At 33.3% G+C, this 23,735-nt stretch overlaps 1 long non-coding RNA gene across 6 annotated transcripts; it reads right to left on the reverse strand.

Annotated features, from left to right (window-relative positions):
* Positions 1-784: 784 nt before the first annotated feature.
* Positions 785-23,578, reverse strand: LOC131529031 (uncharacterized). Of its 6 annotated transcripts, XR_009267982.1 has the most exons (7): positions 23,009-23,134; positions 16,907-17,094; positions 16,753-16,807; positions 15,844-15,988; positions 15,590-15,670; positions 14,222-14,852; positions 11,403-11,813 (listed from the first exon to the last, which is right to left on the reverse strand). It is a non-coding gene; the product is annotated as an uncharacterized LOC131529031 (long non-coding RNA). The 6 variants fall into 6 exon arrangements; XR_009267986.1 differs by lacking the exons at positions 11,403-11,813; positions 14,222-14,852 and adding exons at positions 785-957; positions 1,305-1,570 and having other exon boundaries at positions 14,890-15,988; XR_009267985.1 differs by adding an exon at positions 23,523-23,578 and having other exon boundaries at positions 14,222-15,988.
* Positions 23,579-23,735: the final 157 nt, after the last annotated feature.

A 23,735-nucleotide genomic window follows, 5' to 3' on the forward strand; every position in this document is an offset into this window, starting at 1 on the left:
TAATAATTTTCATTTTTTTTGGTAATTTTGTTATGCGCTTTTGTCACTTTTAATAGTTTTTGTTCTGTTTAAATATTACTATTTAGTTTTCATTTACTTTTTATTAAGTTGACAGCATATGTGATTAACACTTATTTAAAACTGTTTTCATTTTCACTTTTTCTTTAAACTTTTACAAACACTTTTTACACTTTTCATTATTATTGATTTGGATTTTATTTTAGAAACATCAAATCATGAGAAAATAAAAATAGATAAATAATGATAAATAACTTCAACTAGTTTTAGAAAGCAAAATAAAATACTATTAAATTCGTAAAGTGTGAACTAGGGTTATTATCAATAACTAAAACGTAAAAATGTCATTACTTGAAATAAAATAATCATTAACTGAAATTAAACACTTATTTTAGCTAGTAGCCAAGGTAGCATTTCTCAGTTTCATTTAGTTTAAGTTGAAGTGCTAAAATAACTAAAACTAAATAAACTAAAACTGAAAATTAAAATGCAATAAAACGATGTAACTAATAAAAATGACAAAAACACAAACAAAATTACTAAAACTTTAAAAATCTCATTCAAAAATATTAACCAAAACTATAATAGTGTGTTTCTCAAAATATCACTGATGGAGCATAAAACAATAATGAATTTATTTAATATCTTCAGAAGAAATGCAGTCTTTATGGATGCCAGACCTCAGATTGCAAACCTGTTCTAGAGCACAAAATAATCAGAGCCTAAAATATTCAAACCTTCAGAGAAAGAGAAATTACACCCATGTTTTCCTTACAACGAGAGGACTGTAAAACTATTAAAAATAACAGCATCTTCCTGTTGTGTGAGGAAGCAGGTGCGTTTCTGGAACAGAAGCAGTGACATCATCCAGCAGGAATCCCGTGTTGCCGTGGAGATGAGAATTCCAAACATCACCATGACATCAAAGCTCCATAATTCCTGGAAAAATCAAGTCAAGTCACATTTATTTCTATACAGTTATATAAAGTACAGATTAACATGAGCTGATTCATAGAAATAAACAGGAAAATAGTGTTAATGTTATAAAATGTATCAATTATTAATTATGAATTACTATCTACAAAAGATAATAGTGAAATAAAAAAAAAAAAATTCATAAAAACTATAATAGTTTCCAATACTAAATATAACCTATACTACATATGATACTAAAATAACCCTGATTTAATTGTTTGTTTTTTATAACAGGAATGAACCATAATAATCCATGATAATAATAATCTCTGACACATTCCTATGAAATGAAAGCATAATAAATATCAGACCTCAGACGTGATGTGTTTGATGGGAATAAAGGTTGATTTGGATCAGCTTTGATGTTGTTTGACTGTCGGCTCCATCATCAAACACATGCGTCCTCCGTGAGAACTCATCAGATTCTGTCATGAACTTGACCTTTGACCCCATACTTTGCATCGGTCAGCTGTCTGTCTGTGTTTGGTGAAGCGTAACCCATCTCTCAGATATCGATGTCCTCCTCATGTTCAGGCATCAGACGGAGCGTTTCTTCATTGATTTCTCCTTTAACACGCTGCATTAAGAAACAATAAAGACACACAGCGAGGCATCAGAAAAACACGCCAAGACCTGCCTAAAGAAAGAAGGCTGAATTAAAGATCTTCACATTCCTGAGCATTATTATTATTAATAAAATTTACAGTTAGCTTTATATATATATATTTCAGCTTTCATTTTAGTTTTAGTTTGATTTTTGGTAATTTTGCTATGAGATTTTAAGTTTTAGTTCAGCTTTAGTTTTTATTTACTTCCAGTTAGTAATTTTAGTGCTTATTTCAGTTAGGCAATATTCCTAATTTTCATTTAGTTAAACATTTTCATCTAATGTTTATATTTTATTTCAGCTTTATTTCAATTAAAAATGTTTTTAATAATTTTCATTTTTTTTGGTAATTTTGTTATGCGCTTTTGTCACTTTTAATAGTTTTTGTTCTGTTTAAATATTACTATTTAGTTTTCATTTATTTTTTTATTTCAGTTTTAGTTCCGGTTTGTAATTTTTGTATTTAATATGACTTATTTCAGTTTCTCATTTTTATTTAGTTTGAGTTTTCCCTCTAATATTTATATATTTTTTATTATTTTAGCTGTATTTTAATGAACAAAAATGTTTTCAATAGTTTTAGTTAACAATAATAACACTGACTGGACAAAGAGTCACGCGATCAATGACACTCATTTTCATTTCATTTGATACGTCACAAAAAATCTGATAAACATACAATCTGATCAAATCTCTGACACTGCAACTGAAAAATGGGGACTGAAAGAAACTTAAATGGGGACGTTCCATATTGGTTACATACATATATATACAGTGAGGAAAATAAGTATTTGAACACCCTGCTATTTTGCAAGTTCTCCCACTTAGAAATCATGGAGGGGCTGAAATTGTCATCGAGGTGCATGTCCACTGTGAGAGACATAATCTAAAAAAAAATCCAGAAATCACAATGTATGATTTTTAACTATTTATTTGTATGATACAGCTGCAAATAAGTATTTGAACACCTGAGAAAATCAATGTTAATATTTGGTACAGTAGCCTTTGTTTGCAATTACAGAGGTCAAACGTTTCCTGTAGTTTTTCACCAGGTTTGCACACACTGCAGGAGGGATTTTGACCCACCTCCACACAGATCTTCTCTAGATCAGTCAGGTTTCTGGCCTGTCGCTGAGAAACACGGAGTTTGAGCTCCTCCAAAGATTCTCTATTGGGTTTAGGTCTGGAGACTGGCTCGGCCACGCCAGAACCTTGATATGCTTCTTACAGAGCCACTCCTTGGTTATCCTGGCTGTGTGCTTCGGGTCATTGTCATGTTGGAAGACCCAGCCTCGACCCATCTTCAATGCTCTAACTGAGGGAAGGAGGTTGTTCCCCAAAATCTCGCAATACATGGCCCCGGTCATCCTCTCCTTAATACAGTGCAGTCGCCCTGTCCCATGTGCAGAAAAACACCCCAAAGCATGATGCTACCACCCCATGCTTCACAGTAGGGATGGTGTTCTTGGGATGGTACTCATCATTCTTCTTCCTCCAAACACGTTTAGTGGAATTATGACCAAAAGTTATATTTTGGTCTCATCTGACCACATGACTTTCTCCCATGACTCCTCTGGATCATCCAAATGGTCATTGGCAAACTTAAGTCGGGCTGGACATGTGCTGGTTTAAGCAGGGAACCTTCCGTGCCATGCATGAATTCAAACCATGACGCCTTAGTGTATTACCAACAGTAACCTTGGAAACGGTGGTCCCAGCTCTTTTCAGGTCATTGACCAGCTCCTCCGTAGTTCTGGGCTGATTTCTCACCTTTCTTAGGATCATTGAGACCCCACGAGGTGAGATCTTGCATGGAGCCCCAGTCCGAGGGAGATTGACAGTCATGTTTAGCTTCTTCCATTTTCTAATGATTGCTCCAACAGTGGACCTTTTTCACCAAGCTGCTTGTCAATTTCCCGTAGCCCTTTCCAGCCTTGTGGAGGTGTACAATTTTGTCTCTAGTGTCTTTGGACAGCTCTTTGGTCTTGGCCATGTTAGTAGTTGGATTTTTATTATTTTAGCTGTATTTTAATGAACAAAAATGTTTTCAATAGTTTTAGTTAACAATAATAACACTGACTGGACAAAGAGTCACGATCAATGACACTCATTTTCATTTCATTTGATACGTCACAAAAATCTGATAAACATACAATCTGATCAAATCTCTGACACTGCAACTGAAAAATGGGGACTGAAAGAAACTTAAATGGGGACGTTCCATATTGGTTACATACATATATATACAGTGAGGAAAATAAGTATTTGAACACCCTGCTATTTTGCAAGTTCTCCCACTTAGAAATCATGGAGGGGCTGAAATTGTCATCGAGGTGCATGTCCACTGTGAGAGACATAATCTAAAAAAAAATCCAGAAATCACAATGTATGATTTTTAACTATTTATTTGTATGATACAGCTGCAAATAAGTATTTGAACACCTGAGAAAATCAATGTTAATATTTGGTACAGTAGCCTTTGTTTGCAATTACAGAGGTCAAACGTTTCCTGTAGTTTTTCACCAGGTTTGCACACACTGCAGGAGGGATTTTGACCCACTCCTCCACACAGATCTTCTCTAGATCAGTCAGGTTTCTGGCCTGTCGCTGAGAAACACGGAGTTTGAGCTCCTCCAAAGATTCTCTATTGGGTTTAGGTCTGGAGACTGGCTCGGCCACGCCAGAACCTTGATATGCTTCTTACAGAGCCACTCCTTGGTTATCCTGGCTGTGTGCTTCGGGTCATTGTCATGTTGGAAGACCCAGCCTCGACCCATCTTCAATGCTCTAACTGAGGGAAGGAGGTTGTTCCCCAAAATCTCGCAATACATGGCCCCGGTCATCCTCTCCTTAATACAGTGCAGTCGCCCTGTCCCATGTGCAGAAAAACACCCCAAAGCATGATGCTACCACCCCATGCTTCACAGTAGGGATGGTGTTCTTGGGATGGTACTCATCATTCTTCTTCCTCCAAACACGTTTAGTGGAATTATGACCAAAAGTTATATTTTGGTCTCATCTGACCACATGACTTTCTCCCATGACTCCTCTGGATCATCCAAATGGTCATTGGCAAACTTAAGTCGGGCTGGACATGTGCTGGTTTAAGCAGGGGAACCTTCCGTGCCATGCATGAATTCAAACCATGACGCCTTAGTGTATTACCAACAGTAACCTTGGAAACGGTGGTCCCAGCTCTTTTCAGGTCATTGACCAGCTCCTCCGTAGTTCTGGGCTGATTTCTCACCTTTCTTAGGATCATTGAGACCCCACGAGGTGAGATCTTGCATGGAGCCCCAGTCCGAGGGAGATTGACAGTCATGTTTAGCTTCTTCCATTTTCTAATGATTGCTCCAACAGTGGACCTTTTTCACCAAGCTGCTTGTCAATTTCCCGTAGCCCTTTCCAGCCTTGTGGAGGTGTACAATTTTGTCTCTAGTGTCTTTGGACAGCTCTTTGGTCTTGGCCATGTTAGTAGTTGGATTCTTACTGATTGTATGGGGTGGACAGGTGTCTTTATGCAGCTAACGACCTCAAACAGGTGCATCTAATTTAGGATAATAAATGGAGTGGAGGTGGACATTTTAAAGGCAGACTAACAGGTCTTTGAGGGTCAGAATTCTAGCTGATAGACAGGTGTTCAAATACTTATTTGCAGCTGTATCATACAAATAAATAGTTAAAAATCAAACATTGTGATTTCTGGATTTTTTTTCTAGATTATGTCTCTCACAGTGGACATGCACCTACGATGACAATTTCAGACCCCTCCATGATTTCTAAGTGGGAGAACTTGCAAAATAGCAGGGTGTTCAGATACTTATTTTCCTCACTGTATATATATATGATTACAATCATATAAGAGTTTCACAAACGAGCATGTCTCCAGATGTTCCTAAAGTTTCTCCTCATCACCGATGTTACTCCCATCTGAGAACATCAGAGCTTCAGATCCTGAAATATACATCACACATCGCTCATCTATAAATCACAGCTTGCTTCAGTGAGACGAGACGAGCAGAACTCAGTCTTTCACATTTAACGATAAAAACCCTACAGGAATGTGCAGGATTAATAAAGGAAACTGAAATCCTGGAATCCTGAAAGAACATCCAATATGACACAAGATCCTAAATAGACTTCCTGCTGTTCAAATTGAAATGCAATTCTGCATCCTGTTTGCTGACGCAATTCACATTCGATTTAAAATCAGGAACTCAATTCAATGACGCACGACTCACATGCATTCCAAAAAATGATTTTGTAACAGTACTTTTGTCTTGTTTTCTATTGCAAATACAAAAACTACTTGAGAAGGGAAATTACTTAAAATGTTAAGTGTTCATTTCTGGAAAATGTATCAAATTATGAAAAACATCTGCCAGTGAGGTCAGAAGAATAAGTGTTTTCTGTCTGAATTAAGATCATGCTTTTTTTATCCTGCATTCCAATTAATATCAATCAAACTGCAGTTGGGTTGTTTTGATTAAATAATAAATAAATAAACAATAAAAACATAATAACAATAAAAAACATTATTTATGAAAATTAATTAATAATTTGTTTTTGCAAATAAACTAGTGCTGTCAAACGATTAATCGCATCCAAAATAAAAGTTTTTGTGAATACACATACATACAGTATATATTTTGAAAATATTTCCATGTCTATATTTATATTCATATAATTTATATGATAAATAAATATATTTAATATATAAAAATAACATATTTTTCTGAAATATATACATGCATGTGTGTGTGTATTTATTTATACATAATAAATATACACAGTACACACACATATACGTATTATGTAAACAAACTTGTGATTAATCGTTTGACAGCATTCAAATAAACTCTTCATTTGGTCTTGTTTTAAGCATAAATAATGCATTTTTCAGACGTAATATCTGAAGTCAGTTTGCATCTCCAGTAAATGTATCTTGATTTAAGGATGTTTTGAATTATTTGTACTGAAAAACAAGACGGAAACGCTGAGGAAGAGCATCATTTTTGATGCCGTGTGTATTTTGATCTGATTCAGCGCTCTGTTGCTCTAGTTTTCAGAGCTGTAACTGTTTCTGACGCTGTAAGAGAGGAAGTTGTGTCGTTTTGAAACCTTGATCCACTTCAGGAAGGACAACAAGCTCAAACCTGCTTCTGACGAGCCACAATGCTGCAGAATTTAACTCCAACCTGCTTCATCACAACTCAACTTCTGCACTAACAATGGGAGTCTATGGAGAAAGAACAAATGTTACAATACACGGATTCTAAAGTTACTGAAACTGTTACATTTTATCAAAGCTGTAACCACACTGGGGAAAAAATTGCATACATATTGCATTACACATTACACAAATTGCAAGTAACACATTGAATTAAACAAGAAATATTTCTTTATTTTCTTGTTTTCGTCAATCTTTATTTTATTTAGAAATTAGGAAAAAAATAATTTTAATGCAGCAGGATCTCAATGATCAGAAATGGCCAACTTGTCTCCCAATATTAGATTTTTTCATGCTGCTTTTGACAGATGTTTTATGATAGAAGTGTTAAATATCCAACAATAATGTCCAGTGATGTAAACTACTCTGCTTTTGAAAATACAGGCTATCATTTAATTGATTCATGTAATTTATAGAATTTTTTATTTATGTATGTAATGTATAAATGAATGTGACAAGAAAAGAAACAGAGTAAAATAAAATTATTATTTGCAAATAGTTCAAATAGGCTACTTTACAAAAAAATAAAAATAATAATAATAAAAATTCTGGATCTTTTGCTGTTTTTATTTAGCGTCTTTATTCCCTTAAATCCTTTAAAACCTTTAAATAAAAAGGACCGTTAATCATTACTTTGATCCAAAACATGGTTACAGCCTTGTATTTTATTAAATATTATGATGACAAACATGTGTTCCTTTAGAATAACATCACTGATGAATCATTCGTACTAAAACCGGGAATTAAGAAAAGGTCAGTTATGATTTCAGGTTGAGTTTGAACAAAGTGTTGGACATATTTACTTCCACAGATGAACGTTTCTGATATGAAATATAAAGAGATCTCATCTGTGTCTCAAACTGTGCTCAGGTTTGCTCAATCAGAACTCAATATAAACTCTTTTGTTTGTCATCGAATGATCTGAGCTGCTCCACATTCATTCACAGTTCCAGACTCTTTCAGGATGACGACCAGTGACTCATTTGGGACAGTTTTTATTTCTCACGAGGAGAAGCTGTGAGAACGCCGCTGTCTGTCTGACAGATTTATGATGGATGTGATGTGTTGTCTGTCTCTCTGTGATTCACACGGCTCTGAATGTCTCACAGCAGCTGGAATCTGTGCCGCTTTACCTAAAACTGACCCTGAAACTCGACAGACTAGAGCTGAGCTGAAAAGTTCTCGATTTTAATCACTTCTCATTTTTAATGATCCGATATGATTTCTTAAATCCCTAGAATTGATTTGTGGCGTTTTCAGTTGATGTGTGAACAAAACATCATGAAACATTATTTGTAGCACCTGCCATCCAATAAATCATAACACTCTTTGTTACTTTTCATATGAAACAAAGTCTCAGATTTCACATTTTGTCCATTTTATTATGAAACACAATCAGTAAATGTGTTTTTGTGGCTCTTTAATGTGTGGTGATCATGTCTTCTTCTTTACTACTAGTTATAGCACAAAACAAACACAGATGAACATCAGTAAAAAAAAAAAAAAATACGGCAGCTGTGGTTGCCGGAATTTTACCCTAAAAAATACGGTAGCAACAACTTAAATTTATAGTTAAATACCGAAATTTCATTAACTGATATAATGTTAATATACAGTACCAACCTATTGAAGTACTGAAATCTGTTTTGCACCTTTGTAATGTATTGATAGCCACCAAATGCAGGTGGTGCTGAGAAAGTCACATGATGAACCAAAGCCCATCACAAGCAGCTTTTAAATAATAACATTTATAGAATAGCATATATAAAACATATATAGCAATGAACATTCATTTTACAACATTACATGTAACATAAAACCTTAATGTACAATACTGATAAGGAAAAACTAAGAAGAAACATAGTTATTTCAACAACAAAAAACATCACATTTGAAATGTAACACAGGGAATTCTGGGAATGTCAATTTACGGTTATTCACTGTAAATTATACTTCTTTTTCACTTCCAAAAACGGTATACTACAGTAAAATTACATGTAATGTTCAATACAATTTTTCACCGTATATAGTAGGGGAATTTACCGTTAACCATTTAAGCATTTTTACTGTAGCACTTTTACAGTCTTTTACCATTTAATTCACGGTCATTAGTGTACAGTGCACAGCTCACTAAAATCAATCCTGAATCACGTAATCAATCAATCAGTGACTGAACCGCAGAAAGACAATCAATAAAACAGCTTGAGATCAATAATGTCATGTAACGTCACATTTACCTCATTCAATGTCTATATACTGTATAAACTCAATAGTACGCTAGAAAAAAAATAACTCTAGAATGGAGAATTTTGATCAATTTATGCGCTATATTACATATTCATTATATTTTTGCTTAACCTGTTCTTCAGTGCATAAAGTATGTTTAAATGAATCTGTCATGGGAAAAAAGTTGACATTTACTGTTTAAATGCTTAAACATAATTATTATATCATTAAAAAGTTATTGCAATACATTTTGTTTTATATAAATTATTATAAAAGCTGACTTCTGTGGAATTTATATGTTTGTTTATGAATCACTTGACAGGGCTTACTGTATCATTTACAGCATTAGTTTAAAATTTAGTATAAATTTACAAAATTTATTGAGAGAGAAAAATGATTTTCTTCCTTAGTATTTTTGTCTTGTTTTCTAGTATAAATATCTAAAAATTCTTGAATCAGGATGCATTTACTTAGATATTTTGAATTGTTTTTTGAAAATATTATCCAAATTTTGTTTTAAACAAGCAAAAAACATTTGTCAATGAGGTAAAAAAAATCATCTTAATTCAAAGGCTAAACAAAATTATTTTTCTTACCCCATTGGCAGATATTTTTACTTGTTTTAAGCAAAAACTAACAAAATGTATATAATATTTTCAGAAAACAAGAAATAATATCTTAAATCATTTTATACTTATCAAGTAAATGCATCCTGATTCAAGAATTATTTTAGATTTTTATACCAGAAAACAAGACAAAAATTAGTTGAGAGAAGTTTGCAGCATTAGTTTCTTTCTTTGAAAGAAACATACATGGGTTGTACTTAATTGCATACATATCAATACTGAATCAAGATCGAAACTGAAGCTTGTGAATTCGTGACTCAAAAAGGTCAAAAAGGTGTGTTTGTGTTTGTTTGCATCTCATAACATGATGTATTAGTCTTACCCATGCCGTGCTCTCACCTGCGCACAAGAGAGATGAAATACAGATAGAAAGAAAAGAGGTTTAAGTGAGAGACAGAGAGCGAGATAAATGAGATGTGTCTGTTCCTGCCCGGCCGAGCTGAACGTGTCTGGGTCACTTATGCAACAGACTTAGAAATACTGTCCTACACACGTACAGCATTCAAACATCTGTCAACAACACACAGAGAAACCGACTAAACAATTACTGCTGGGCAGCTTTATAACGACGAGTTACACAGACGACCAGCGTCTGACATGAATCCTGCTTCTCTTCCTGTTATTTAAAGCATCGCTTCCTTCCTCCTCACAATTAGCTGCTTGAGCTTGACTTCCGTCCAGCCAGAAAAAGTGTGTCAGAGATCGTGATGACACTTTAAATCCGTCCAATCACGGACTCAGCTTCAACAGGAAGTAAACTGTTGGAAAAATCAGCATTCAAGCTGCTTACTTTATTTCTCAGCAGACCTTGAGTATTTCGTGACGATATGGTGTATATTTGATTTATTTCTACAAATTTACCCAATGAACACTGCAAAAAAAAAAAAAAAAAAGGACTTTCTAAATATTTGTAAATCAAGACACATTTATTTCAGTAGAAAATGCATTGAAATTAAGTGAAGTTATGCTTAAAACAAGACAAAAATGTTTATGAGGTCAGAAAAATAAAAAACTTAATTCAAAGGGACTTTTTCTGACCCCTTGGTTTTTACCAAAAACTCACATCATTTAAATGTTTTTATTACAAAGCAAGATTTAATATTAGTGCTGTCAAATGATTAATTGTGATTAATCGCATCCAAAATAAAATATATACGTGTGTACTGTATGTACATGTAAATATTTTCAAAATATATACTGTTTGTGTGTGTATTTATATATACGTAATAAATATACACAGTACACACACATATATTATGTAAACAAAAACTTTTATTTTGGATGCGATTAATTGACAGCTTAATATCTATCTGCTTAAGTCATATTGCTTCTCAAGTGAATATATATTTATTTGAGAAATGTTCAGATATTTGACAAAACAAAATAGAAAATAAGACAAAAATGCTACACTACAAAACATACAAATATCTAAACATCCTTAAATCAAGATACATTTACTGGAGAAGCAAAACGATATATTTTTTAATGAAATATAATAATAATGAAAAAAACCTTGATTTCTTAAAACAAGGGGAAAAAACATGTCCATGAGATCAGAAGAATAAAATTAGTTCAAAAGGAAAACAAGTTGATTTTATTTTTTAAAATATTTTATTATTTTTTTAGGCAAAAACTCACTTAATTTAGATATTTTTATTAAGTGATTTCAAGTAAATGTATCTTAATTTAAGAATGTTTAAGAATGTCTCATTTAGTGTTTTTGTCTTGTTTTCCAGCACAAATATCTAAACATTCTTAAATAAATACAAAACATTTACTTGTGAAGAGAAATGACTTGATTTGAAGTCTTTGTTTCTAAAAAAAATTAAAATCAAAATTCATCTGCCATGGAGTCAGAAAAACAAACTTACTGTATTTCAAAGGAAAAACAAACATATGAAGAACATTTTTCAGAAAACAAGGCTTAATAAATTTAAGTCGTTGTGCATCTAAATGTATCTTGATTTAAGAATATTTGTGCTGGAAAACGAGGAAGAGTTGATTATGTTCTCTGGAGGGTTTCTCAGGTAAAGTCACTGACTCAGGGTTTTCTGCTCGAGCGGAACTGAGACATCTGATACTCTTCATGGGCTCCGTCTTTCTGGAAGCGTTACAGGAAAGCGGTTCAGATCTGCTTAAAAACAACAGAGCATTCTTTAGTAGTCTTGTATCTGATAGCGCAGCAGCCTCTGGCTACGAGCGCAAGGAATGCTGGGAAACAGAGCCGACCCACAGCGCCGCTCACAACCAGGTTAATCAAGGGCAATTTACACCATTTTAAAGACTATTTTAACCCTCATAACACATTCGGATCCGTTTTCACTGCAAAAAATGATTTTCTTGCTTAGTATTTTTTGTTTGGTTTTCTAGTATAAATATCTAAACATTCTTGAATCAGGATGCATTTACTGTACAAGTAAAATGTTTTCTTGTTTTCTGAAAATATTATCAAATTTTTGTCTAAAACAAGCAAAAATATCTGCCAACGGGGGAAGAAAAATAATCTTAAAGACATAATATCTGAAGTCATGTTACTTGTGTTTAGATATTTATACAAAAACCAGACGAAAATCATAGTGAGTTTATTATTTATTTATTATTCATTTTTTCCAAATTTTTGCAACAATTTTTTTAGGAGATATAACCATTAAAACACGATGTAGATTTTGTGCCGTTAGGTGTAAAAATACATTTTGTAAAATTATCTATGATGTTCTATTAGTGTCAGAAAATATTGTAAAACATATTTAGCTTTTTCCCATATCTCACACACTTTTGGGACTGAATTTTGTTGATAAACATGAATATGTTCCCTTTTGACAGATGAAAAACTGCAGCATGAAAAATTGAGTTTTGATGTTGTTTTGTTATGAATTTGGAGTGATTTTAAGCAATCATGAGTTATAAATTCAAAGAAATGCAATTAAATTCCATTCATTCCAATGGGGTTAATTCTGGTCATTTTTAGATTATATGTTTGTATTGATTTCATACAATGATATAAAACTTCTCATATATATATATATGTGTGTGTGTGTGTGTGTGTGTGTGTGTTTAGTTTTGATTTATAGTTCAATTTCTCAGAAAGCAAGACTTCATATCTTCACTGTATATCTCAAGTAAATATATCTTGATTTAAAGATTTTTAGATACAGAGTGTCTATTTACACTAAGTGCAAATGGCCCGTCTTGTTGGCAAAGGCTATTTACACTAACTCCGCCCACTAACGTGTGATCGAGTCAGTCAACACTAAAAAAAGACGAAAAAACATCATTAGTTTCAGTGGCGTAGATGATAACAGGCATGTTTTTTTGACGCGATCGACCCGAGTTCGAGCCCGCCTTTTGCCGAACTTTTGCATCAGAAAGGCATTTATTTTAAGCAAAAATTAAGGAAATAATAAAAAAGTTGAAAATAAGAGTATCGGGTAGGGTTAGGGTAGGTGTAAGGAGGGCTTTATTGGCCCAATAAGGTGGCATCCAGTTAATAATTTGAATTAAAACTATAATTTACACTCAATACGTTATTATTGCGTACTGTTTTATAATGTACGCAATAATCTGCACCACAATACTGAGGTGCAGATAATTGCAATAAGTAGTGTATAAATAGCAGAAAATCTTGCTATTTTAAAATAGTGTAAATAGAATCTATAGCTATTTGCACTTAGTGTAAATAGCATATCTTTCAAAAATACTGCTATTTTCACTTAGTGTAAATAGTATTTATTTATCACAAAAAAAAAATATGCTATTTGCACTTAGTGCAAATAGCCGCTGCCTTTTAGATATTTGAATTGGAAAGCTAGACAAAAATACTGAGGAATATATTCATTTTTTGCAGTGTATGCAATATATAATGACATGAGTTTATGAATTTACAGTTTTTTTCAACTGCTTAGACACAAAATCTTTCTGAAAGCTGTCCCTCAAACAGCAGAAGCACACACCAAATCTACAAAAAACACACTAATTCTCAGCCTTCGACTCAAACACTTTTTGCAAAACACAACACACAGTTCTCTGTGTAACACACAAATCTAACAGGAATTAATATCATGCGTTTGCTTTTGAGATGCGTTTGTGATATTTTGAATGCAGCGCTTCATTTCGCAAGAGATGCGAGGCATTTCGCATTTTGTGTGCAATTCTTGGATTTGTGTGTAAAGTTTTGAAAAAAAGTTTTGAAAGTGTGTGAAAGCAGCTGAAAATAACTGCAAGACTTTCTAGACTTCGAGACCCGCAGAGTGTCAGACTCAAGACTCCTATTAAACCTCATGGACTGGATCTCCTGTAAATAAGCAGCCGGTTCACAAACAAACCGTCTGCAAGCCTTCAGCATTCATCTCACTCTCTTCAGGATTTTACGAGGTATTGGAGTTGTAAAACACGACTAAAAGGCTTGTTTGTTTAAAGCCTTTCACAGCCACCTGCAGAACATAAATCAGGCCCGGCGTCTGTAACCTGCCCAGATACAGACTCTACAGACTCGCTGGGTGTGACTCTGATCAAACAAGGATATTTATGACTAAAACCCACCTTTTCTGTCTTGGTTGAAGGTTTTCGAATGTAACGAGTGCCAAAAAATGATTTTCTTCCTTAGCATTTTTGTCTTGTTAAAATTCTTGACTCAGGATGCTTGACAAGTAAAATGACTTTTTTATACAAAAAATTTGTTATACATTTAGTTTTTGCTTAAAACAAGTAAAAATATCTGCCAACGGGGTAAGAAATTTTTTTTTTTTCAAAAACTAACAACATTTTGATAATATTTGAAGATTTATTTGCAAAAACAGATAACTCTGTTTTTTTAATTTTTCAAAAATCATGTTTTGTATTACGCTATCTTGTTTATATTGTGTTAGTTAGCTGTATTTTGTACCTAATCAAAATAACCCAGCTGCAGTTTGATTGAGATTAATTGGAATGCACAATGAAAAAAAAAAAAGTTTGCAAATGAACTCTTCATTTTAAGAAAACAAGACAAAATATCTTTAGTCATTTTATTTGTCAAGTAAATGCATCCTGATTCAAGAATTCTTAGATTCTTGGAAGGAAGGAAACCATTTTTTGCAGTGAGTCTGTCCTGGCAACGGATGAAGATAAGACTGCAGGAATGCATCAGGTGTGGGATTCTGGAGGAGATTTATGTGATGCTGATGTGTGAAGCCTGAGGTAATAACAAAGAAAAGTCATCATTTACTCACATCATGTGGCTCCAAACCCGTATGACGCTGTTTCTGTCTTCTCTGGAACAATATGACATTCATGCTGATCTTTACCTGATCATAAAAGTATCATAGAAAACCGTTCCAAATTTTTTTTTTTTTTTTTTGGACTATTAAAATCAATATTAATTAATTAAAATCATGAAACTTTAACAATTTAACATGAATTTATTAAAAGATTAACATGTTTCGGGCCCTATGAAATGTTGCATTGTTACCAAATTCTGTATTTTAGCATGTCAAAATATTTGAATGCATAAAAACAAGTTTCATTTATTCTAGCCTTATGCATATTTTTTTTCCTCAGAAATTCTGGAATTGTGTATTTAAATTTTTTCTGGTTATAAAACATTAATTTAAGGTATAAAACATTCATTTATGTTACCTTTTCATTCATTAAAATTAAACTCATTTTATTTTTTTGGCAAAAAAATGTTGTGTGATTATTCCTTTAAAAATTAAGGTTTAATTCATGCTTGTTTAGATTCACATTCACATTTACAGTATCGATGTTCTGTGAATTTTCAGTAGGAATCCATGCAATTGGGAATTTTGTGTGCGGTTTCTGTGCAGATTCAAGTTGCATATTTGATGCATTGACCCACAAGAAAGCTGCTTTTGCGTGAGCTGTGCTTTATGAATCACTATAGGCAATTTTTGCACACAAATGTGACCGCACCTTTAATATGCATCATTAGGTGCATGACATGAGGGTGAGTAAATGATGACAGAATGACATTTTTGGGGGAACTGTCCCTTTCTGGTTGAGGCGGTGAAGGAGGTCAACTCTTTATGGAGAAGCTGGTTAAACCAATTAAGCAGCCTGGTGGAGATGCATGCATAACACAACATATGTTAATGTTTTCAGCAGGGAATACTGCATTTAACACTATAAACATTATCAGCTCACACGGCAGGTGGATGAAAGGATACCCGTGTCCAAACTCGTCCCGGAGCGATGCAGAAAACAAACAAGCTCAGTTAGTTGAATGAGGAGGTGTGGGAACGGCCCTCATGAGAAACCAGGAACCACAATCAAGGCCGAGGAAAGGAAGAGTTAGTGCTGCTGGTACTCCGTCTGCAGGTAATTATAAAGAACAAATCCTTTAGTTATCATGGAAACAAAACGCTGCGATGATACACTAGACTCACTGCTGCGTTACCCAAACAAATGTTGCATTTAAACCAAAACATGCACTTCAAACATATTTTCTGCAATATAAACCATGTTTTTTATCATCTGAAATGTGCTTTGACTTATATTCCAAAGCAACTTATATATTGCAATTAACATCAAGCAAGCAAAAAATGCATAAAGCACACACATTTAGATTTTTCTTCAAATGCATTTATTTAGGCTTGCCATTTATAATACTGTATGTAATACATTTTTCATTGTTCTGTTCTGAATCCCATTCAATTTAAAGTCTGTTTAAAAATTTAATTTTTGGCTTAATGCTTATATATTTTTTATTCCTGTTAGGAGTGATTGTTGAAAGAGGGAAACTAAAATACATGTTTATAGTGTTTATAATGTTTGTAAACATTTGATTTACTAGTATTTTACATTTTTTCTGAATGTAATAATAAAATGTGACTTATACACCGATGCAACTTTTTTTTTTTTTTTCTCTCATCAATGCAATTTTGACCCAGTGTGATTTATTTTTTCTGGAAAATATGGTATGTGATTACTGTAGTGCTTCTAGATGCAAAAGCTGCATTGTTGCTTTCTGAAACTCTTCAGATGGACTCCGCTCTGCACCAAAAGCATGAAAAGACCCTGGAGACGCTCTATTCACTGCACGTCACAGAATAAGGCTTGAATATAGACAAACTCACATATACACACTGTGTCCAGTGGCACACTGAGCTAATGACCTTCAATCTGACCGCGCTGGAAAAGGAAGAAAGCAGGAACAGAGCCGGAAATTGGACATGCAACATTGAAAAGAAAGAATGGGAGCGAGAGAGAGGGGAAAGAATGTGTTCGGACCTCCTGGCTTTGTTGCCTGAAGCTGAAGTTTTCAAAGGAACTCGGTCAGATTTAGAGCCCAACACTAGCGCCTCTGATCCAGCCGTCCATTCAGCAGGAATTCCTGCGTAAAAATGCTCCGGTTGGGCCTTTGGTCGATGAAAGCGTTCAGGCAAACAGACGGCACTGTGTCTTTCTTCTGCTGCTTTCTGTAAGCACACACAAACAGAACGAATGATGGCAAAGTGCAAAAAATTAAAAATTCCTTCATGTTCTCTAAATTCACAGTCAAACACAAACATATATCGGTTGAAATTTGAATTCAAAAAGTTAACTTGTTTAAAATGCAAAAATTATTTATCTGTTGAAATAATACATGGTTTTTAGGTTTTAAATACAAAAAATATTTAACTGCTAAAATACACAATCCCTGCTTTTTTAAGTTTTATATAAAAAATGATGTAACTTCTGAAATATATAATACTGGATTTTTGACGTTTTAAATGCAAAATTTAACAGTTTAAATATATAATACCTCTTTGGAAGTTTTAAATACAAAAATTATAATGCAAAACTATTTAACTTTTGAAATACATAATCCCTGCTTTTTTAAGTTTTATATATATACAAATTATGTAACTTTTGAAATATATCATATTTTTAAGTTTTAAATGCAAAAAAATGTTTATTTTGAAATATATAATACTGAATTTTTAAGTCTTAAATGCAAAATTTAACAGTTGAAATATATAATAATTTGGAAGTTTTAAATACCAAAATTATAATGCAAAAATATTTAACTTTTGAAATACATAATCCCTGTTATTTTACGTTTTCTTTACAAAAATTATGTAACTTTTGAAATATATAACATTGGATTTTTGGAAGTTTTAAATGCAAACTTTAACTGTTTAAATATATAATGCCTGTTTGAAATGTTGAAAAAAATGTTTACTTTTGAAATATATAATACCTGCTTTTTATATAAAAATGAATTCCATATGCATCCTCAGCATGTGCATGAAAACGCTGTGCGATTGTGTACGTGTGTGTGTGTCTGTCCTCCTCCCCCTCGGGTTACTGCTCTCTCCTGACAGTGACCTCTAGGCTAAAGGTCACAGCCGTGCTGCCCTTGGCCTGTTCAGATGTGGGTCATCTGTGACCTCCTTCAGATGTGTGCTGACCTCAGAGCGCAGTGTGTTTAACAGATGATCTGCGCTCAGATCACATCACACCGTTACCAGCGCTGAGGAATGTTACTCTTAAAACACTGCGTGTTTCTAATAAAAATAACAAAACATCGCTTTTTATGGAGAGTAACATGTTACAGTCTTTTGCATTGCATTCAGATTAACATTTAGCCACAGAAGCACAATTTATACAAAAAAATGCATGTGGGGCAAACAATGCATCACATGCCTAAACGTTAAGATTTAATCCTGCAGTGAAGCAAACGATTTTGCGTAGGCCGTATGTCTTTTCAAATATATCTCAAAATACACCTTTGCACTGCACTATCCCCTGCACTGAAGTCAACGTATTCACAGCTCATCTCTGAAACAGGTCATCGTTATAGCTAACCGTGTTTTACAGATGCACAGAAATAAAGCGCTTCATCTTCTGATGAATGCACTGCAGAGCTTTATAAATATTTATCAAATGGTGCATGATGATGCTAGAAACCATGATCTGAATCTCTGAACGACTGATTCAGGATCAGCTCCAAGGTTTCACATTCACACTCAAACACTTCATGAATTAAAGAGTGACTCACTTATTCCTTATTAAGACTGAGAGCCCCTTAAAATACAGAATCGTCCCGTATTTAAAGGTAAAACCCTGTGTTCTGTATCAAATCAACACAGGACGCGATTTGTCCCATATTTGCACTGTTTATAATAAAACAACAAAAGTTGTTCCAAACCTGTGATCATTTCTTTCTTCTGTTTAACACAAAAGAAGAAACTTTTTTTTTTTTTATTAATATTTGTATAGTCTGTTAATATAATATTCCATACATTATCGGAGCTTGGTAGACATAATTATTATATTTTTAGACAGATAAATTAATAGATTATAATTAATGTTAGACCTTAATTATTAATTTATCATTTATATTTATCATGAATATATACATAATAAATAATCAAAAATGTCAATTTGGCATTTTAAAAAAGTTTAAGAATGCTAAATTATTTAGATAAAAATGGGGCACAAAATTACATAATAATGTAGTCCTAATTTAAGCAAATTAATAAAAAAATAAATAAAACTTAATCCCATCCATGTAACAGGTGCAGAACTGTCAAAAAAGACTAATAATTAATTATGACAAATAATCAAATTTAAAATAACAATATTAATGTGTTCTGTTGCAAGTTTACATATACTTTAAAATTCAATTCTGGCTGATGTGCATTTCTGAATGAATCATTAACAGACAGCCAATCAATCACAAGCTTCTGTTCTGAAGGCTTCATTTAAACTCGTTTAATTCCTATTTTAATTCCGATCAGTGCTGAAGTTCCCGCAGCTTTAACTGGACCAAGAGGAGAGAAAAGACAAAGAAAGATCAATAAACGGGTTTGTAGCACCACTGTGTGGCTAGAATTATAAACTGCTTATAGATACGACCAATAAACCCATAAATATGTCATTTTAATCATAAGATACACATCAGATTACAGATTGAAAGCAAAACTATACCTAGCTTATTTGTATAGTGCTTTTCACAATACACATTATTTCACAGCAGCTTTACAGAAAATCATGATGTTATTGTTAAGAATAAAATCTTCATATCTTATTTATCAGATTAGAGCCGGACGATAATATAGTTACATTTTGCAACAATATAAACAATCAAGCAGTTAATATTTTGCTATGAAGTATCTATATAGCTTTACATGAGTGTGCTGCAAGCAGATAAAATTAGATATACTTAAATCTACATAACTTTATGTAAAGTCCCTCTAACTATGCATTTACTCACATAAAGTGATATATACTAAAAGCAAATCTCATCTGGACGATCATTTATATCATTAAATGTAAACTATCCTCACGTCCAGCTCTAAACTGTTCCATGTGACTATAAAACATTTAGATATTATGCTATATCATGCTTTGATATAAAGCTGCTTTGAAATGTGTATTATGAACTTTATAAATCATACAGCAAACTTGACACTTTTTTAACTTTTGCGATTGTTTTAAATTTTGTTGCATTAGATCAAGTATTTCCATCTACAACAGAGTTCTTATAGTTAACTAAAACTATATATATATATATATAAATATAAAAAAAAAATTCATTACTTGAAACAAAATAAATTTTAAATTAAATACAATTGAAAAATGTATTTTCTTTCATCTAGTTGCCAAGACAAAACATCTCATGTACTAAAATAACTAAAACTGAAATAAAAATTAATAAAAACTATGTAGGCGTTAAAAAAGCTAGTGCTGTCAAACGATTAATCACGATTAATCGCATCCAAAATAAAAGTTTTTGCTTGCATAATATGTGTGTGTGTGCTGTGTTTATTTATTATGTATATATAAATACAAACACATACAGTATTTATTTTGAAAAATATGTATATACATTTATATCATTATATTTTATATTATTTAAAAATATATTTAATATATAAACATAACATATTTTTCTTAAATATATACATGCATGTGTTTGTATTTATATATATATATATATATATACACACACATTAACTATACACAGTACACATATTATGTAAACAAAAACTTTTATTTTGGATGCGATTAATCACGATTAATCGTTTGACAGCACTAAAAAAAACTAATAAAAATGACAAAAACACAACAAAATGAAACCACACTTGAAAATGAAAACAGAAAACCTAATAGAAACTATACTAATATCTCAATGATACTAAATAAACACTTTGTAATGACACATAATCTGAACTCAGACACACAAACACATAACAAAACCCCCACAATCCTCTCAGAGATCCGCTCACGGACCCATATTCACTGATTCAAAACTCTCAATCACTCAATTCATCATCAGGTCAGGGGTCATTCGCCTCGAACCCCGAACACTAAAACTCTCACGCACCATTACACACGCACTATTCACACAAACACTGCTATGTAGGGCAGGTTAAAGTGTCACGGCTTGTGTTGTGTATCAGGGCATGACAATATTCATTAAATTCCAGAGTAATTCAATTGTAGTGTATTTACTGGCGGCCATCTGTGAAGACCACAAATAAAGCGGCGTCCCCCGGAAAGACGAAGAGTAAAGTGTATTTATCATTCTTAGTCCAGTTAATGCCATGGAAACTTCACAAAAAATGATTTTCTTACTTATTTTTGTCTTGTTTTCTAGTATAAATATATACACATCTTGAATCAGGATGCATTACTTGACAAGTAAAATGACTAAATGTCTTGTTTTCTAAAATATCATCCAAATTTTATTAGTTTTTTACTTAAAACAAGTACAAATGGGGTAAAAAAAAAAATCCTGTTTAGCCTTTGAATTAAGATTATTTTTCTTACCCCACTGGCAGATATTTTTGCTTGTTTTAGGCAAAAAAACGAATAGAATTTGGATGATATTTTAGAAAACATTGCTGTAAATCAAATACAGTTTACTACTGTAAAATCTTAATTACAGTAACTTTGTTATTACAGTAAAATGACAGTAAAGTAAATACTAGAAAACAAGACAAAAATACTAAGTAAGAAAATCATTTATTGCAGTGGCTTCGGAACAAGTGCTGAATTTCACTGGTCTTGAATTTAAAAAGCGTGCGATTGGCTGTTTAGACTAAAGTCACATGATGCATGAAGATATGAACACACCTGTGATCAGTCTATGCAGATCTCGTCCTCTCTCTAATTTACTCGATTCAGTAGTTCAGTATTTCTCACATAATGCATGATGAATTCAGCGCATGTTTATAGGCGGGTCACTGATCCCTCTCAGTCTGGAGGAAGATGATGATTTTCACCACAAAACTAGAAAAACACTGTAATTATATGGCGTCCAATAGAAAATAAAACTTACTCTGTCATCTTTTAAAATGGACACTCTGTTATTACTGAATTCCTGCTTCATCTGCGTCAGAAATACCACCAAACAACCAATTAACCAACCAACCTATACTACTAAAAACCTTATAATACAGCCAGTTATACGACTACACTTCTGAACGGAAGAGCTTTACACTATACAAAAACATTAAGGCTAAATTTAAGACTTACATTTTTGAATTGCATCTAAAATTTCACTTATTTTCAAAACGTATTTATTCAAATGGCTTAGAATCAGCAAAAATCTGCTCATTGTGAAAACTAATTTATTTAGTTAAAATTGTAACATGGTTAAAATATGACCAGCTGTGGAACAAACAATTAGTTTAAAGTCAATGAGATGAGATGATAAATTTATAAACTTAGTAATTGTGTATTTAAAACACGTTTAGTTCATTATCGATTCAATATTATTTATTTTTGAAATTTTACCCTGTATGTATGACAAACAAATACGCATCATTTAGTATTAAGTTAATTAGTTTATATTACAACCGTGCAATCCAATGGATGGAAATTTAATGCAATTCAGATAGGCTACATAAAGCTGAAATTAAATTTAGGTCTAAGATTGTCAAATTAGTCAACAGAGAATCTTCTCAAATGAAAAAACAAAATGATTTTCTTTTTAAAAACGATTAAAACGCCCTCGGTCCACAGCTGGCCAACTTACTCATCTCTAACTAACCCTATTAACCTCTGACCTCAGTATTTGGGATTCTTCTGTTTTTATGGGTAATTACCCGAGTTAACCAGCTCAGACATTCTGATGTGTCTGAAATCTTCCTCATATTTCAGTTTTCTGAAATCTTTGTTCATCACTATCCACAATTTCTCAAAGTCTGAAGCATCTAACGCTTCTACTTTGGCCAAAAAATGCTAAACTTTTCCAAATTTACCTCAGAAATAAAGTGTTTTCCTCATCTTATTCATATTACACACACACACACACACACACACACACACACACACACACACACACACACACACACACACACACACACACACACACACTTCAGTCGTTGGCGCGCTCACAGAATTTTCCCGCTCTTTCTTGTTTCCACGGCGATGCGTTTGCCGTTGGCGCCACCTGGAGGAATAGCGCGGGAACTTCCGCTCAACCGCCTTCTGTTATTCCTCATTCGTGCAGCAGGTGTCTCTCTGTGAGGAAAACGAGGAAATGCAGCATCTTTAGTTTACAGATGAGGAAAATAGATTCATTTACCACATGAAGAGCAAAAAACGATCCAAATCGGATGAAAATAACGCGGTACTTTATTTTAAACCATCGAAGATGTAACCATTCACGTATTTTCAAGGTACGATGTTAACGATGCTAAGATTATCAGATACTATCCTTGCGTCCCAATGTGCATACTACCCACCCTATCTGCCCTAAATAGTATTGAAAATTACTATCATCACATAGAATTTAGGATGGATAGTATGCACACTGGGACGCAGGCTAGTATTATCAGGGTCGAATAACACGTAAAGAAGATCTAGCTCGTATGTGTGATCAAACAAAAGTTGTGGGCTGTTACGTAACGTAGGTGGGTGTGTTTGTGTTCGCAGCATCCGCGGCAGTAATGGCGGAGGATCCGGTTACCGCTGTCCGATCAGCTGCTGATCAGCTGGATTGATCCTGTGACCGATCATCCGAACCGAATCATCCGAACCGAGTCATCATCTGAACCGAGTCATCATCTGAACCGAGTCATCATCCGACTGTAGGCGGATTACAGCGCGTTCATGACGGGAG

This window comes from Onychostoma macrolepis, chromosome 21 (assembly GCF_012432095.1).
Source record: "Onychostoma macrolepis isolate SWU-2019 chromosome 21, ASM1243209v1, whole genome shotgun sequence".
Taxonomy (NCBI): domain Eukaryota; kingdom Metazoa; phylum Chordata; class Actinopteri; order Cypriniformes; family Cyprinidae; genus Onychostoma; species Onychostoma macrolepis.